Source organism: Brassica oleracea, chromosome C6, assembly GCF_000695525.1.
Source record: "Brassica oleracea var. oleracea cultivar TO1000 chromosome C6, BOL, whole genome shotgun sequence".
Taxonomy (NCBI): Eukaryota; Viridiplantae; Streptophyta; class Magnoliopsida; order Brassicales; family Brassicaceae; genus Brassica; species Brassica oleracea.
The window spans coordinates 29,047,190-29,055,832 of record NC_027753.1 but is presented as its reverse complement, the minus strand read 5'-3'; positions in this window follow the sequence as shown (position 1 = coordinate 29,055,832).

The following is an 8,643-nucleotide window of genomic DNA, read 5'->3' as shown; positions in this document are numbered from 1 at the left end:
TGCTCTGAGGCTTACTGATTCCTAAACTTTCCAGGATGATCTTCAGGTTGTTTGCTCTATCAGATGGTCCATGTGAGAGATTCCTAAGGTTTTCCCAGCTCTTCTCATCATAGTACCCCTCTGATTCCACAAACTTGACATCCCTTGAGACCATTACCGTTCTTGAGTCTGGCAGGTAACACTTGTATCCTTTCTGTGTGTGAGAGTATCCTATGAACATAGGCTCTTGGGATCAAGCTTAGTCATTTGCTCACCTGGTAGAAACACATAGCATACACACCCAAACATACGCAAGTGATCAATAAGAGGCTTAGTTTTGTTCAATACCTGAAATGGAGAGACATCTTTGAGGACTCTGGTTGGGTTTCTATTGATGAGATAACATGCAGAAACCACAACATCTCCCCAAAATCTTTTTGGAACACTGGTGTGAAACATCATGCTTCTTGCAACCTCCATAAGATGGTGATTTTTCCTCTCAGCCACTCTATTTTGTTGTGGTGTGTATGGACAGCTTGTCTGGTGAATAATTCCATGTTTTTCTAAGTGTTGTTTGAAGGCATTGCTAGTGTATTCTCCCTCATTATCAGACCTAAAAATTTTGATCTTGGAATTGAAATGGTTAGTTACATAGTTTTGGAAGTTAATAAAAGCTTCTAAAACTCTATCTTTACTTTGAATCAATGTAAGCCAAGTATATTTTGATTTCTCATCTATGAATGTAACAAAATATTTATGGTTTTCTCTAGAAACACAAGGAGCAGTCCAAACATCAGAGTGAACTAGATCAAAGCAATTCTCATAAATAGTCATAGATGAAGGAAAAACAGATTTATGATGTTTACCAAGAATACAAGCCTCACAAGTTTCATTTTTAAGAGATAGATTAGGTAACATCAGTTGCAAAGCATGAAAATGAGGGTGGCGTAATCTAGCATGCCATAACACATCATTAGCTAAAACAGAAGTAGAATTAAATGCATAAGTAGAATCTTATCTAAGCTAGGTATCTTCAAGGAAATACAACTCTCCCTTGCTCACACCTTTGCCTAGCATCTTACTTGTTTCAATATCCTGAAAGCACACATCATTAGGACTAAAAATAATATTGCAATTTAAATCATTAGTGGCTCTTTTCACAGATAAAAGATTAGAGGTAAAGGTAGGCATATAAAAAGCTTGAGATTCTTTATCAAACAGATTCAGATTTCCTATTCCTTTAATTGGAATTCTATCACCATTTGCAATCGCAACACTTCCTAGAGATGGTTTAATATCACTAATTAGTCTAGCATCCCTAATCATGTGATGAGAAGCTCATGAATCAATGATCATTGGCCTAGCAGTGTGTGATTCATTGTGAATAGAATTTAAAGCATTAATACTTTGGTTACCAGAATTTGCATTGAGAGCCTTGATCAAGGCCTCAATGTCTGACTTCCTGATGAATGCATCCTCATGAGATGGCTGAGGCATGGCGTGAGAGGTGGAGGTACCAGTGTGGGTTGTAGAGACCAAGGCTCTCCCATCATCTCTCATGTGCATGTAGCTTGGTGTTGGATGCTTCTGAGCTCTTGCTTCATGGGATCTGGATTGGTTGTATTTGTTGGCAGAGGCTGGCTTGAGATAAGGATGGAGGATCCAATAGTTGGTTTTGGAGTGTCCTTGCTTCTTGCAATGTTCACAAGTCACTGTTTTGTCTCTTCCTCCCCTTGGCTTGAAGTAAGCTTTGTTAGCTTATGCACTTTCCATATTCTCAGCCTTGTGTGCCATAGAAAGACCTCTTTTACCTCCAAAGAGACCATCTGAGCCTATCTCCTTTTGAAGTTGAGTACACACTTCATCATAGCATGGAAGTTCATTGTCTCTCAATATATGCTTCACCACATCATTGAAGCTTGGGCTGAGTGTGAGAAGCAATCCAAAGGTCTTGTCTTGCTCACGCCTGGCTTCAAGTGTGTCAGAGTCATTGGTGCTTGGCCTTAGCATCTCCAGCTCAGACCACAGCTGACTATACTTCCCAAGGTGCTTGGTGAAGTCTCTTTTTTCTTGCTGTAAGTTGTTGATGGCTTTCTTCACTTCAAAGATTCTGGTGAGATTTGAAGTATTGCCATACACTTTGTGCAAAGTATCCCACAACTGTTTTGTGGTGGTACAATGTGAGTAAGAGTCCATAAGAGGACCATCAAGAGAGCTTTGTAAGGTAGACAACACCATGATATCTTCCTGAACCCGTTTGCCTTCATCTACCACTACAACCTCCTTGCCATTTTCTCCTTGGGTGATTTGCTTTGGAGCTGAACTTGAAGTGACATGCTCCCAAAGACCTCTACCTCCAAGGGCTGTCCTGGCCATCCTAGACCAGGTAATATAGTTTCCTGGTCCCTTAAGTGTGACTGGAATGTGAATTGCTATGTACTGCTCCATTTCTCTCAATCTGGCGCCAAGAATATTTTGAAATTTCAAGACTGGATTTGAGAGAAATTAGTTCTGGAACTAAGAGATCTCAAGCTTAGAAACAAGATAAACTCTCAAGAAATAAGATTAGAGACAGAACAGAGTGAGCACAACCAATAAATTTAAAGAAAATACTCAAGAACACTCAAGAACTCAGATTTATTATCCACCGGATAAAAGAAATCTGTAGAGAAATTTGTGAAATAAAACCAGAGAATCAAGAGACAAAGAGGAATAAAGTAAGCTTGCGGAAGTAATTGAGGTAATCAGGAGCTTAATGCTCTGATACCATGTAAGAAAATGAAGAACAAGAGAGATAATGCTTAAGAACAAGAGAGAGAGAGAGAAAGAGAGAGAGTAACTCAAGAGTAAGAGAGATAGAGTAAAAGAAGGATTTTGTTTCCTTAATTCATTTAGTTCACAATGTTACAATACTTAAAGGCCCAGAGATGAGAAAAAAACAAAGAGAGAAATAATAAAGAATGGTGCTGCAAGATGAGCTGAAAGGGACAACACCTCAACAACTCTTTCTTCCTCTCTCCTCTAAATAGATCATGTGATTTTAACTAATTTAGAACTCCAACTTGTCTCTGATCTTGCCAACGGTCTGGTTGACCTTTGAACACATCTTGGACGAGTTTGAACTTGCAAGGTTGCTTCTCAAGTTTGGTTCTCAAGTCTGGTTCTCAAGTCTGGTGACCTGTTCTCAAGTCTGGTGACTTGTTCTACGACAAAATTGAATCGATCACTTCTTAAAATATGTATGCTTCTTCCTTGTTTGCTTTCTCTTCTATTCGCCTGGGCTGTCTCTATACTATTATTAACTATGCCCACTCCTCTCATGTGCTCACGAATTCCCCTTATTGGCACCTTCCGTTACGTTTATATCCATTGGATTTTTCTCGTTATAACATTGCTTTCAATGATTTGATCAAATTATGCCATGTCAAAGGGTTTTGCGGACCATCCGGCCTACAACACGATGGACAAAGCGTAAGGTAGGGACGTGAAACACGAACGCACGACTCGTTCATTGAACGAGCAAAACTTTGAAGATGATTAATGAAACTAGAGTGAAACATGGACGTGGAACAGATAAGGGTCTGTGTACTATCCAATTGAATGCAAAGACATTTGAATTGAAGTAACAAGGGAATGGACCCAATAGAAGAAGGAAAAGAACAACTGTGACTTAGTTGTCCCAGTTATGTTGAAGATAATGGTTCGAGTCACATTATACCTGTCGAAGAAAAATATGTGGATCACAATTTGCGAACGTAGAGCCAAATCGTTCCTCTGTCCCTACAGTTTTGGAACTAATCATCCCAACTCCCTTACCATAAATGTGCAGTTTCGTTTTAGATCAAATGTGCATATTAATTATTTATTGTTAGAATAATATGATATATGTTGATGGATCGGAAGGGATAATAAACTGTTAGTCTGGACCCTAGACGCTTGAATACTAGAGAAAAGATTTGATGTCACTTTTTTGAATCTTTATTTAACAAAATCATCAAAACCTGAATAAAGCCATACACAAAATAGCTCTGTTCGTTCGCTGCTTGTTAACGATCGCAACAATAAATCCATTTTTGTTTAACCATCGCTAAACCAGCGACTGAATCCAGCGATCAGTGATTATAATTTATGGTTGCCAAATTTTGAGCGTTTTAAGGCTGTGACCAACATTACAAAGGTCCACCTTTTTTTCTGGAAGAAGAAAAACAGTAGGTTACAAAGAAAAAAACAGTAAAAAGGGTCCACGTTATTTTTTCTTATTAATTTATAATATAATATATATTTTATTTTCCCTTAAAGTATATAAAACGTATAAATAAAAGATGTGGATTCTGTGATTCTTTTATCTTTGTTATTTTATTATAACTCTTGACAAATTTTTATTTTAAAAAATCTATGTTATTGTTGTAACTTTTATTTTAAATCTAATACTTGCATTACATGTTCAAAGGACAAAATAATTTGATAGCTATCGCTACTGACAAACGAACAACAATAATAATAAAATATCGTTTGCTATCTCTGGTCTATCACTAATAAACTTATTTGTAAAAAAACTCAAAGCCTAAAACTCTAAAATCGTATGAAAATATACATTTTACTTTTTAAAGAGGAAAACACAACTAACAATAGAATAAAAGAATACGAATCTCAACACTATCATCAAAACCAAAAAATTACCTATGATATTTATATTAGATTCGAAAAAATTATTACAAAAGTATTGGATTATATCTTTTACATTTTATTGTGATATGTGGATTTAAGCTTAAATATGAAAAATTAATAATTTAATATCAAAAGATGATTTGTTTTATGTTTTATAAATTAAATTTTGTAACCAAAATAGAACAAAACGAAAAACTAATTCCATTGACCTGAACACAAATCAAACCAGCCACAAACAAAACTAATTTTAATTGATTTTGGTTAAATTATTCTTAGACCAAAATAAACCAAACCGAACCAAATTCAAAATGAACCCAAATTTCAACTGAAATGTTGACCCCTAGTATCTAGGGCAGAATACTCTACGGTCGTAAATCTTTATTGTAATTCGTTAACCTTTTCAAAATTTTGGTTAGATTATTAGATTATCTCAAATTTGTGTGATATAATAGTCATGTGATGTCAAAAAAGGAAAAAATGGCTAAATGGGTCATATTGAGGAATGATTTGTCATTTTATACTTTTGAGTTGTTGTTTTTCCCAACATACATTTGCTTTTCTAAATACGAAAGTAAACTATAATTAACAAATAACATAATTTCATTAAATAACCTGAAATATTAATAATATTTCTGTTCATGGTTTACTCAATTCTAAGGTGAGTAATCTGCCTCGTTTCTCATTATCAAAAATGAATCTCCACTCATTCTTCACATTCCGTCATCAAAAACTTCATGTTACATAGATATGAACCATTTGATTTGATAGAAAAGAGATATGGAAGAAAAAAAAGGAAGATCGTTAAATAAAAAAAATTCAACATGATTCAATGTAACTCAATGTCAATAACAAGATAAGTTGGATTGCTTCATATATTTTCTCAGATTTAAAAACATAGAATATACTAAAATATATAACGCATATTATAAAAACAATATAACGCAGATAAAATGTTAGAATATAAATTATATTATGTTTAGAACACAACATTCAGATAAGAACTCGTTATTTTATCTACGGTATATAATAGAGTAAAAGATAGAACACAATTTAATATTTTCTAAGATTTTGGCAATGAATTAAAAAGCGTACAATATATATTGTACTTTATAAATAACAAAGATATTTCGTTTATTATTTTTTAAATCATATAAGATAAACTAGAATATCTTTTTTATTCTTGTAAAAAAGTTATAATATATACTCTAACAAATTTAGATCAATATACCCAAAATATTTCTGAAATTCAATTTTTGTATATCAAAATATGTAAAATATTCTCATGATGGTATTGTTTTTTTCATATTTTCCTGATATATATATAATTTTTAATATTTATTTTGGTTATTATAAGGCTAATTATGTCTAAAACTGACCAATTCATACATTCTCAGTATGGCATATTTTGCCAATTTTCCCAAAAAAAATATTGTACATCTACAGTTTACGGTAGAAAGATATATTATATATTAAGGTTTATAAGTCGACATCGTATTTCATTTTGATTAACTAAATCTTCATTGAGATTCGGCGAGTAACTATCAGTTTCTGTCCGGACAAGGTAGTCCAAGTGGAAGGACGGGCTTGGGTTGCTAAAACAATCCGGGTTCGATCCCCCCCATGCGGAAACTACCTTGCCTCGTCTGGACACTAAAGCGGGTACTGGGCCTTCGGGCCCAGGGAAAAACCTCCCGGGTGAAGCTGGCCTGCTGCCTGACCGGGCCCAGGGGAATGATCCGCGTAAGCGGGGAACCCCTGGATTACAAAAAAAAAAAAAAAAAAAAAAAAAAAAAAAAAAAAAACTATCAGTTTCTACTTCCAACAAGTGTTTTTACGTGAATAAGGTAAAATGAGAGATTGAAAGATCATCATGATCGGGAAAGTTATGAGAGGATATGGTGGCGTCCTCGTGTGCGTGACTGCGCACATTACTAATAATTGCATTCCAATGTATTTATAAATTATTAAGAAGGCAAAAAAGAGAATAAAAAGAGAATAAAAAAAGAAAAGAAACGTGAATAGATTGAGAGAGAGAAGGACAGATGAAGATGGGTGTCGGCCGAACCACGGACACCGGTCGGAGTCTAAAGAAAAAAGTAAGCTTTGCGGCTGGGGACCATTCATACTCCTCTCTACACGCCCATGCCAGCTCCAACTCTTCTTTTCGTTAACCACGAATAATGATGATGAAATATATCTAATTACCTTATGGTTCTTTTAGCATCGGTGATGACTTTTATCGTTTTTTTTGGTGTCTCGACACACTTTCAAAATATCGAAATTCGAAAATACATGTTGTCATATTGCTCTTGTCACAATAAAATGTATATTTTTTAATGGTCATTCGGCTGTTATATGATTAATTGTTGTCAAAATAAAGGAGTGTACGATTTCTGGTATTTAAAAAGAGAATTAGAAAGGAAAAAGAAAGAAGTGGAAAGTTTAATAGGAAAAAAAAAGGCATTTAAAGGCAAATACAAGTGTATCCCGGCATTAGTTTGGTTTGATGTGCTTTCTTGTTTGATTTCATGTTCTTTGGCTATTTTTTCCTCGCGTTATCTTTGGTTCCCTTCAGTTATTTTCAATTTAGTCATCCATCGGATATCTCTATCATCCATAATATACATTTCGACCAAAAATGAAAATCATCCCTTTGATATCCCTATCATCCATTATTTACATTTCGACCAAAACAAAAAAATCATCCATTTGATATAAATATGTTTGAGTTGATTTTAACGATTCACACCATACACTTAATGTCATTTCGTACGGATGTGAAACTTGCATGGAAGAAACTACGATTGAAGAACCAAGTTGCTTTGGTCTAGTGGTATATGAGCTCCAGTTGGAGTGTCTGCCCCTGGGTTCGAGCCTTGGTCACTGCGGAATTTACATGTGGGCTGCAGCACCCGAGACCGAAGACCGTTACACGGTGAACCACATGGTAACGTCCTGGCAGCGTCCTTGCTCACTTCGGTCTCTAGTCAGGACCACTTCGGTGGGGCCAGTTATCTCGGTGGGGCCAGGATACTCGGTTAGAAAAAAAAAAAAAAAAAATCTACGATTGAAGAGTTTTATATGCGAGACCATGGTAGACACGTCAACAGAAGCTATCAAATATGTGCTTCACGTCATGCAAACCCAACCCAATAAAGTATTTTTTTTAATACGTTAGAGCAACCTCGACGGTGTGGATACCTTGAGATTCTGGGTGCTAAGATATCATTATGTTTTATAAATATTTTAAATTTTATTTAAATTTTAATTTTTTCCTATAAACTGCCCAATCAAAAACATACATCCATGTTCACAGGTTCGGATAGATTTCGTTAAAGTTCTGTTTAAGAAACTCTTATGTTTCTATTTCCTATATTTACATTATTATTTTTAAAATATGTTACACATCCCACTAGAAACCCTTGTTGGAAGTGGCCTTATATAGTTTAAACTGGTCGACCCTGTGAAAAATGCACTTAATATTATAGAATGAATTGAATTGGTTACTACACTACTTGATCCGAGTTAGAAATATTTTCTGACTGATATCAAAAGGCAGTCATTCATCTGTTGCCAGACTACTATGTACACAACATAGACAGATGCCCAAATTTAAACATTCCACGTAATTGTCATTTTGCTTTGAAAGAGATTCGGATCCAAAAGAAGTGTTGTATTAATTTCGACTACCACTTAACCACAACCATGCAAGAGAAATAACTATATGGTATCTTAATTCATATCATAAAAAGTTCTATTAAACCTTCTTAAGTGAGGGGTTTGACTGGTACTGTCAGCGTAAGGCAGAGTAAAAATAAATAGTATAAAAGAGTGGAAATAAAAATGATGGGAAAGAGTGGAAAAAGAAAAAATATTTTTACTCTACTAGAATGCAGAGTAAACCTGAGTCTATGTTTTCCTCTATTTAAACAGTGGACAGAGTAAAAGTTCAAAAAATATATTCCACCTGACTGGAAAGAATTTAGTGGGATTTGG